This window comes from Onychomys torridus, chromosome X (assembly GCF_903995425.1).
Source record: "Onychomys torridus chromosome X, mOncTor1.1, whole genome shotgun sequence".
Taxonomy (NCBI): Eukaryota; Metazoa; Chordata; class Mammalia; order Rodentia; family Cricetidae; genus Onychomys; species Onychomys torridus.
In genome coordinates this window covers 73,692,026-73,703,234 of record NC_050466.1, presented here as the reverse complement: position 1 = coordinate 73,703,234, position 11,209 = coordinate 73,692,026, and the positions used below count along the sequence as shown (strand labels likewise).

The 11,209-nt window shown below is 39.0% G+C and overlaps 1 pseudogene; it reads left to right on the top strand.

The window, feature by feature from the left end:
- The first annotated feature begins 538 nt into the window (after window positions 1–538).
- Window positions 539–10,497, top strand: LOC118574676 (annotated as a pseudogene).
- Window positions 10,498–11,209: the final 712 nt, after the last annotated feature.

Here is an 11,209-nt window from a genome sequence, read left to right as displayed (position 1 = left end):
ACATTTACAACAGGGTACCCTTGAGGAGTGATGGATGAGAGATATTAGATAGAATGATAGAGGGAAGAGAAACAGAAACACAGGGCAGCATCAGGAGGCCCTGGATCAATATCTACTGGCCTCTTCGGTCTCTTCTAATGGGCTTTGTATAGGAATGCCAAGGGGTGGAGCAAAAGACCTCCCCCTAGCACAGCCAAGTGCAAACTCTTCTAATTACCAAGTAATCATGCACGTGGTCAAGCAATCCTCTAATGCAGCTCTGCTGGGTAAAGCAAGCTCATATCTCACTAGGAATCCTTTGTGGGCCTCCACACAGGATCAACTATGTTTCTGTTTCCTACAAAACTCCATGAAGGGGCAACAACCCTCTCCAGATGAAGCAGCTCCTGTGGCAGTCTACAAGAAAAGTGATGTTGCTTTCTTACATGTGCCTTAACTCCTTGCTGTTGAGTATATCTACACCATTGCTGCTGCCATGAATGCTACTCTGTCCTGATATCAGAACTCTGATAGAGCAGCCTTTCCATCTAGACCGAAGATGAGTGGCTCTTCAGAAAACCTCCAGGCCTTTAGTGTCACATTGGAACTGCTGAGGCATCCAGTCTCATACTCTGAGCAGCTACTAGGTTCTCTTGCATACGGAGAGACAATTGTGAGTTTCCCATGCTGGGCTGAGTAAATTAACATTCATTTTTAATGTTTATTTGTTCTATTAGTTCTGTTCCTCTAGAGAATGCTTGCTAATACAATATATAAAAGATCCTTTAATTTGTGACAGCATGTGTTGAACTAGAAGGCATTATATGTTTAGTAAAGGAATCCAGACACAGAAAGACACACACTGTATGATACCAATTATATGTAAAATTAAAAATCAGATTTATTAAAGAAAGCATCTACTGTATTAAGTTTCCATACCACCCCTAAAACAGTCCTTAATTTTAGATGTCTTTCCCCTCATTTCCTCCTTCGCCCACATATTTGCCTGCCCTGCTTGATCCTCTCATTTCAGCCACTCAACACTTTCCCACGCACTCTATTTCCCTTTGGTAGAAAGATTTGTCTGTCCTCCCTAGTTGCTGACTCTCACCTAATCTCTGTTGCTCTATGGATTGTAGCTTGCTTATCATTGATTTAATAAACAAATAGTAAATAGTTGATTGTGTAAACATACCACATTTTCTTTATCCTTTCATATGATGCAGGACATTTAAATTGTTTCCAATTCCTGGATATTATGAATAGAGCAGAAATAAATATGGTTGTGCAATTGTCTCTGTGGTAAAATAAAGCATCTTTGGGTATTTGCCATTTGAGGGGTGGTATGGAAACCTACTAGAGTAGAAGCTTTATAAAATATACATACATGCTCCCATCTGCCCCAGAACTCCTATCTGGACCAGACTTAAGTGCCTGGGGTTATAGTCAGAGAGGCAACCGTCCCTGGATCCCACCATCATGGGAGGACCTGCCCAACTTGGCCACAGTTTCTGGCCAATTGGTGGGCACTGTGGGAAGGCTCCCCTTTTCCAAGACTGCAGACAGACCCTGCAGTCAGCACACCCTGCCCCCACACCCATTTGCCTGAGACCCCAGCCACTTCCTGAGACTCAGAGACCAGCTCCCAGCTCCCATCTGCCCTGAAACTCCCATCTGGACCAGAGAGACCCTCCGGTGGACACTACAACTTCAACGCCTTGTTCCCACACCCATCTGCTGGAGACCCCAGCCACTTCCGGAGACTTAGAGACCAGTGTCCAGCATTCCATTCTGTCCCGGAACTCCCATCTGGACCAGAGCTTCCATCCTGTCCTGGAACTCCCATCTGGACAAGAGGAGCCCCTATCTGGACAACATAAGGAGACCACAGGGACTTCCTGAGACTCAGAGTCCAGTCCCCCTTCTCCTATCCGGCCAGCACTCTCATCTGGACCAGAGCTCCCATCCAGCCCAGACCTTCCATCTGGACCAGAGAGAGGCTCCCTAAATCTGTCAGCTCTGTCTGGACCAAGTACACTGATAAGACCAAGAACGAACCCACAAGGAGATGGGCAGATGCCAAGGCAGAAGTACGTACAACAAAATAAAGAGCAATACAGCATCACCACAACCTAGCCTTTCTCCAGCAGCTAGACCTGAACATCACAGAATGGAAGAAGAAGAAAACAACCTTATAAGTAACATAATGAAGAGGCTAGAGCCTAATATAGAAGAAATCAAAAACAAAGTGGAGGAACAGACAAACAAAAAATGGGAAGAACACTATAAAAAACTAGAGGAAAGGACAATTAAAGCAGAAGAAAACAATAAGTCCCTGAAAGAAATTCATGAAAAAGCAAGAGAAACAGTCCAAGACCTGAAGAGGGAAATATAAAAAATGAAGAAGACACTAGCAGAAGGAATGCTGGAATAGAAAATCTGAGTAAACAAACAGGAACTTCAGATGCAAGTATAACCAACAGAATGCAAGGAATTGAAGAGAGGATCTCTGGTGTTGAAGATATGTTAGAAGAAGTAGATTCATCAGTCAAAGAAAACACTAAAACCAACAAAGTCATGACCAAAAATGTCCAAGAAATTTGGGACACTATGAAAAGACCAAACCTACTAATAATAGGGATAGAGGAAGGAGAAGAATACCAACTCAAAGGCACAGAAAATATATTTAACAAGATCATAGAAGAAAACTTTCCCAACTTAAAGAAGGAAATGCCTATGAAGATACAAGAAGCCTATAGAACACCAAACAGACTAGACCCCCCAAAAAGTCCCCTCGTCACATAATAATTAAACAACAAAATGTACAGAATAAAGAAAGAATATTAAGGGCAGCAAAGGAAAAAGGCAAAGTGGCTTATAAAGACAAACCCATCAGAATAACACCCGATTTCTTGATGGAGACTTTGAAAGCCAGAAGGACCTGGACAGATATAATGCAGACACTAAGAGACCATGGATGCCAGCTTAGACTAATACACTCAGGAAAACTTTCAATCATCATAGATGGAGTGAACAAGACAAAACCAGATTTAAACAATACTTATCCACAAACCCAGCCCTACAGAAAGCACTAGAAGGAAAATTCCAACCTAAGGAAGGCAGATACACCCATGAAAACACAGGCAATAGATAACACCACAGCAGTAAACCCCAAAGAAGAGAAGTACACACACACTACCACCAAAAAATAAAAATAATAACAGGAACGAACAATCACTGGTCATTAATATCCCTTAATATCAATGGACTTAATTCATCTATAAAAAGACACAGACTAACAGAATGGATATGAAAACAGGACCCATCTTTCTGCTGCATACAAGAAACACACCTCAAATTCAAAGACAGAACCTCCTAAGAACAAAAGGCTGGGAAAAGACTTTCCAATCAAATGGTCTTAAAAAGCTGGTGTAGCCATCTTAATATCCAGCAAAATAGACTTCAAACTAAAAATCAATCATCAGAGGTTTCTTTTGTCCTATTCTGATATGTTTGTTTTTGTTTTAACTAATTTTATTTTATTATTATGCCTTAGAAGCCTGTTTGTTTTCTAATGAGAGACAAGATGGGAGGGGAAACTATAATAAGGATGTATTATATGAAAAATGTGTTTTCAGTAAAAGAAAAGAAAATCAGACTCAAAAAATAGATACTATAAGGGTAGTTATTATAGGAAAAGCTCAAGAGGAAGGTTTGAGAAAGAAAAGATCTTGTTCAAAGGGTACAAACTTGATATAGACTGGAGAAATGTACTTTGGCATGCCTATACCATGTGGTTACCATATTTAATGAGAAAATATTTTATATTTCAAATGTCATAGTATAATCCTTAAAGTTCTCATCACAAAAATGATAACTTGGTAAGATTATACATGTACTTATTGTCTAAATTCAATCTTTGTATAATTTTATAAAGACTAAAACAACACATTGAATTCCATAAACACAATTAAACTGAAAGTATAGAATGTTCATCACAACAACTGTAATAAAAATATGTGCCTTGATTCCAGATAGGGAACCAGGTAGGCTGACTTCAGATCTTTACCTCTCCCTCTTTTTCCCAGATCTAATCCCCCAGCCCAATGCCCAGCTGTTTAGAAGAAAACCTGCAGTACCTCCCCAGCCCCTAACTTGCCTTCCAACCCCTGGTTTTCCTCAGTCTACTTTTTTGTTCATCCCAGTTCCCAGCTACAACAGGCACTCCCTACTAACCCATAGGCCACTCCTGCCAGAGAATCGGTATGCGGACTGCAGATCTTCACATCTCTGCATCCATTCTCCTTGTCTTATCTCCAGCTCTGTGTAGTGGGTCTCTGATTCTTGTGCTTGCTCTTGGGACTCCTTTCCTTCTGTGAGGTTGTCTTGTCCAGACTCAATAAGATGGTTTTTCCTTTATATTATTAGAATTTTGCCATGTTTGGTTGTTATTTCTTAGAAGCCTCTTCATTTCTAATGAGAGACAGAAATTAGTGGATATAGATGGGAGTGGAGGTGGAGGGGAACTGGAGTAGAGGGAGGGGAAACTGTAATTAGGATATATTGTATAAGATAAGAAACTATTTTCTGTAAAGGGGAAAATGTAGACCTCTTATTCTCCTCAAATAAATCAATCCATGATATCCAGGATACCAAACATGAATTAGTTAATTTATTAACTATATGAGAATGGAACTCTAAGGTATTAGAGTATAAAAGACATGGAAGCCAATAATCTTGGTGTTATATTTCCAAGATATTCATTTAATAATTATCAAAGTATTTTCCCTTTGACACCTCCATTTCTTATCTCCTTACCACTTAGATCTATCTGGGAAACAGATAGCAAAGACATCAAAGTACTATTATCTGAACTAGAGACTAATGATATCATTGCTACATAACTTTTGATGATATATTCCAGCAATTTAATTGTCAAAAGTTCCAAATGACAGGAAGTTGCATGCATGTGGGCTTAGGAAGAAATTTCTCATGGAGAGATAAGGAAGGCATAAATTACTGACTGGTCTGTCACAAAAGCCAAACTAGTTACAGCGATCACGAGGGTAATACATGTTACATCTAGAGAGTCTCCATACTTTATTGTTTCCTTTAATTGTGAGCACACAAAATTCAATAACTAAAATCGTTAAGAGTGGTAGGAATATACCCCTCCAAAGGATGTCAGCTTTATGTGATAGTGTCATGTATAGGAAATATATACAGCATAGTTAATTTCACTTAAGTATGATTTTTTTTTTGCTAAGTACTCAAATACAGATACTATGTATAATTAGAACATGAAGCTACCTATATTGGAGATTTCTTGTCAAGAAAGTAAGAGCAGTCAACAATAAACACATTCAAACAAAAAGCTAAGCTCACATTTTAGTTTCTACATTATGACAGATATTAAGATGAGTCCTGTTCAAGGTAATAAACATTTTGAGCCAATGATAATTGTTATGGTATCTCAGAAAACATACGTATTTTACTATAAGCCAAGATTTACAAGCATATTTTTATGTCTTTATAAGACTTGGTTACAATTAAGAACTTAAAGGTTGCTCCTATCATCTACATAGCGACAGAAGTACAATAACAATTATTTTGACTCATAAAAGTGTTATGCCAAAATCACTGTTGTTGTAGATGAAGCAATAACTGGCAAAAGATAAGAGTCAACACCTTTAGGAATCTGATTGGTAACTGATCTGGATAGAATTCACAGGTGTTACATACTCTGTGCATGTGGTCCTTCCATCTGTTCTATGTTGTTCTGATTTTGTATGTTTAGCATTTTCAGTCAGCTCATGCTAATCCAATATTCTAAATTGTACAGTGGGATCACAGGACTAAATTATCTGACTTAAATGAACATGACAAATATGTCCTGGGAATACATGATTACATAAATATCAGTGCAAATCACTGGGGCAGCAATTATCTTAAGATTTAATTTTTTACAATTGAAAATTTCTGAGTATGTTGTAACTAATACTAATTTTCAGTCAGGTTCTCACAGACTCTTGCTTTGTGATATATTTTATGGAAAAAGAAAACTAGGTTATGACTCCCAAATACTAATTTACACGATTCCTGAACCCAAACCTAATTCAAAGTATTAAATATCATTTTTAAGCACATAAATGTAAGATATCATCAGTAATCTTTAGGAGACTGGATATTCTAATGTAATAAAATATGGGACCATCATGTTTACCTAATACACATGAAATAAAAGTAAGTTAGTAATCATTAGTGTATCAAACATATGAAAGTCATGTTATTTTGATGATGGGCTCATTATATAATGTCCAGAAATTGCATATGATACTAAAATATTATCTAACATGTCCTAGCAATTTATCTCTGTCCCTCTCTATATATATTTTTCACATTTGTTTGGTGCCAAAATGTTTGTTTTTATTTCTTTTGATTCATTAAAGTCATTTTACTTTCATAATGATGGGCTCATTATATAACTATATAGTCCAGAAATTATATATGCTACTTAAATATTCTTTAACGTGTCAGCAATTTTACCTTTGTCTATCTCTATACATAACATTAAAGTTTGCATGTAACATACATAGTAATTCTCTTAGTAGAACCAGGGTCATTAATATGAGCTTATTTACATGAAGTGTGACCATTTCAATTTGAAGGCAGAGTTTCATGAGCTACTTGGGTATTCTAGGTAAAATAAACATACACTGCACTTTGGACGGTACTTCCTTTTTTTTTTTAAAGATTTATTTATGATTATTATGTATACAGCAGAGAGCACCAGATCTCATTACAGATGGTTGTGAGCCACCATGTGGTTGCTGGGAATTGAACTCAGGACCTCTGGAAGAACAGACGGTGCTCTTAACCTCTGAGCCATCTCTCCAGCCCTTGGATAGTACTTCTTAATACCAGAAATAACAAAGATGAAATCGTGCAAAAGAAGACAGCTTGACCGAACACTTTGAGATGTAGATTTTCCAAGCACCTCTATGCTTCTAAAACTATACAATTTTTTTGTATCTGCCTTCATATTTTTTTTAATTTATTATATTTGTGTTTTAATTTTACACATCAGCCATGGGTTCCCCTGTCCTCCCCCCTTCAGCCCCCACTCCCACCTTCCACTCAGCCCCTCCCCTCCATTTCCATCGCCTCCATTGCCAAGACTCCCCTGGGGATTCATTTCAATCTGGTGGATTCAGTACAGGCAGGTCCAGTCCCCTCCTTCCAGGCTGAGTAAAGTGTCCCTGTGTAAGCCCAAGTTTCCAAACATCCAGCTCACGCACTAAGGATAGGTCCGTGTCCCACAGCCTGGGTGCCTCCCAAACAGTTCAAGCTATTCAATTGTCTCATTTATTCGGAGGTCCTGATCCAGCTGGGGGCTCCACAGCCTTTGGTTCATAATTCATGTGCTTCCATTCGTTTGGCTATTTGTTCCTGTGCTTTTCCAGTCTTGATCTCAACAATTCACGCTCTTACAATCCCTCCTCTTTCTTGACAATTGGACACCTGGAGCTCCACCTGGGACCTGGCTGAGGATCTCTGCATCCACTTCCATCAGTTATTGGATGAGAGTTCCACCTCCACTGTTAGGGTGTTTAGACATCTGATCACCAGACTAGGTCAGATCAGGCTTTTTCTCGACCATTGCCAGCAGTCTATAGAGGATGTATCATTGTGGATTTATGGGGCCCTCTCCAGCACTCTGCCTATTCCTGTTTTCATGTGGTTTTCATTTATCATGGTCTGTTATTCCTTGTTCTCCCTTTCTGTTCTTGATCCAGCTGGGATCTACTGATCCCCTAACCTTTCAAACCTTGCCCTTCACTACTCGCACTGTCGTCCAGGTTTTTCATGTAGATCTCATCCATTTCTCTGTCATTGAGTGATCCCTGTGTGTTTTCTAGGGTCCTGTTTTCTAGGTAGCCTCCCTGAAGTTGTGTAGCAGTCTAGTCATCTTTGTTTTACATCTAGTATCCTCCTATGAGTGAGTACATACCATGTTTGTCCTTCTGAATCTGGGTTACCTCACTCAGGATAATTTTTTCTAGATCCATCCATTTGCCTGCAAACCTCATGATGTCATTGTTTTTCTCTGCTGAGTAGTACTCCAGTGTGTATATGTACCACATTTTATTTATCCTTTCTTCAGTTGAAGGGCATCTAGGTTGTTTCCAGGTTCTGGCTATTACAAACAATGCTGATATGAACATAGCTGAGCAAATGCCCTTGTGGAATGATTGAGCATTCCTTGGGTATATGCCCAAGAGTGCTACAGCTGGGTCTGGGAGGAAATAGATTCCAAATTTTCTATGGAAGCACCATATTGATTTCCAAAGTGTCTGTACAAGCTTGCATTCCCACCAGCAGTGTAGGGGAGTTCTCTTTGCTCTACATGCTCTCCAGCATAAGCTGTCTTCTGTGTTTTTGATCTTAGCCATTCTGACAGCTGTAAGGTGGTATCTCAGAGTCATTTTGATTTGCATTTCCTGGATATTTAGGGATGTTCAGCAATTCCTTAAATGTCTTACAGCCATTTGAACTTCCTCTGCTGAGAATTCTCTGTTTAGTACTATAGCTCATTTCTTAATTAGAATGTTGGGCATTTAACGTCTAATTTCTTGAGTTCTTTATATATTCTGGATATCAGCCCTCTGTTAGACGTGGGGTTGGTGAAGATCTTTTCCCATTCTGTAGGCTGTTGCTTTGTCTTGTTGACCGTGTCCTTCGATCTACAAAAGCTTCTCAGTTTCAACAGGTCCCACTGATTGATTGTTTCTCTCAGTGTCTGTGCTACTGGTGTTATATTTAGAAAGCAATCTCCTGTGACAATGCATTCAAGACTACTTCCTACTTTTTCTTCTATCAGGTTCAGAGTAACTGGATTTATGTTGGGGTCTTTCATCCATTTGGACTTAAGTTTTGTGCACGGTGACAGATATGGATCTATTTGCAGCCTTCTATATGTTGACATCCAGTTATGCCAGCACCATTTGTTGAAGATGCTTTCTTTTTTCCATTGTACATTTTTGGCTTCTTTGTCAAAAATTATATGTTCATAGGTGTGCCGGTTAATGTCAGGGTCTTCAATTCGATTCCATTGATCCACATGTCAGTTTTTATGCCAGTAGCAAGCTGTTTTTATTATGACAGCTCTATAGAAGAGCTTGAGGTTGGGGATCGTGATGCCTCCAGAGGTTGAATTATTATACAGGTTTCTTTTGGCTATCCTGGGTTTTTTGTTTTTCCATATGAAGTTGAGTATTATTCTTTCCAGGTCTGTGAAGAATTGTGTTGGTAATTTGATGGGAATTGTGTTGAATCTGTAGATTGCTTTTGGTAAGATCGCCATTTTTACTATGTTAATCCTGCCTATCCATGAGCATGGGAGATCTTTCCATTTTCTGACATCTTCTTCATTTTCTTTTTTTCAGAGACTTAAAGTTCTTGTCATATAGGTCCTTCACATGCTTAGTTAGAGTAACCCCAAGGTATTTTATATCATTTGTGACTATTATAAAGGGTGATGTATCTCTGATTTCCCTCTCAGCCTGTTTGTCTATTGTATATAGGAGGACTACTGATTTTTTGAGTTGATCTTGTATCCTGCTATGTTGCTAAAGGTATTTATAAGCTGTATCATCAAACCTAAAGATGATATTTAATATTCCATCCTGCATTTTATTCACAACTTACAGTCTAATGAGAAGAACAGTAAATTGGAACTCAGCATTTAAAATTTACATACTGGTGAGTGTTCAGGTGTCTGTCATTGACAGTGGTGATGAGGTTATGTTAGTTGATGAGGTAGGACAGCCAGAACCAGGGAAGCAAACTTCTACAATGTTCCTAACAGCAAGGTGAAAGCTGACTATAACAGAGGTGTCAAAGTCAAGCTGGTAGGGAGTCAATCACTTCAACATTGACTCAGTCATCATTGGGAAGGAGCAAGAGATGATGCAGCCTGGCTATCTTTTCCCCATGAAATCCAGCTCTACTGGAGTGAAGGCTTGAAGATTTCTATGAAGGACCCCAAATGCAGGTTTACAAAGATGACCAGGTAGTGATAATTGAGGATAAACAGCTCAAGGCAGGTCACCACTGGGTGGTCTTACTGTGGGTCTCCATGTTTTCAGTCTGAAGGCTGTAACCAATTAAACACCTTGACTTTCTCAAGAATATACATACTGGGCAGGGAAAAGGTGAATTGCAGATTTTGCTGAAACCAGCAAACTGCATTTCTGATTGGGCCACTATGCCATTCCCAGCATGAGCCCTGTAAACCATGAAGGGATCATTCAGGATTTTAATTCTCTTTGCTGGTAAAAAAAAAAAAAAAAGAATGGAATTCTTTCAGTACAAAATACTTTCTAGAATTATAAAGAGTGACCAAGATGGTTCAAGAGGCTTGCAGAATGACAGTTCAGCACAGGATATCTGAGCTAAACATTGCCTCTTTATTGTAGTGAGTGTCCTCAGCTGTTGCCTTCCATTCTGCAACTGTAAGTATGCTCCTAGAACCACTGGAACAAGAGAATCTGCTCCCATGCCTGAGTCTGTAGTTAGAGTTTTCCTGCCTTGCCCAGTCAGGACAAATCTCTCTTACCTGCCAGTCCCACATTCACTCAGACCCAAACAAGAAAGCACACAGAGACTTATATTGATTACAAACTGTATGGCCGTGGCAGGCTGCTTGTTATCTACCTTTTCTATCTTAAATTAACCCATTTCTATTAGTCTATACTTTGCCACATGGCTTGCGGCTTACCAGTGTCTTTACATGTTGCTTCTCATGGCGGCAGCTGGCGGTGTCTCCCTCTCCAACCTTCTACTTCCCAGAATTCTCTTCTCTCTTGTCCCGCCTATACTTCCTGCCTGGCCACTGGCAAATCAGAACTTTATTTACACAGAGCCCTATCCACTGCACTTCCCCTTTTCTTTTTTTTTTAAGGAAGTTTTTAACTTTTACATAGTACAATTACATATAACAAAACAATTATCAAGCAAGAATTATAGTTACAACATTAAAGAAGATATCCTATCTATCTTATATTTGTGAGTCTAAGGTTTTATATCTAACTTATCTTGTATCATAACTGAGGAAATTATAACTATCTAGTCTTCAACCACATCAAAGACCTCAGAAGGATATAATATTACCTGAGAACCGGGAGAAGGATGTAAACATTTTTCGGGAGTCTTGCAAGAGTAGACAGAG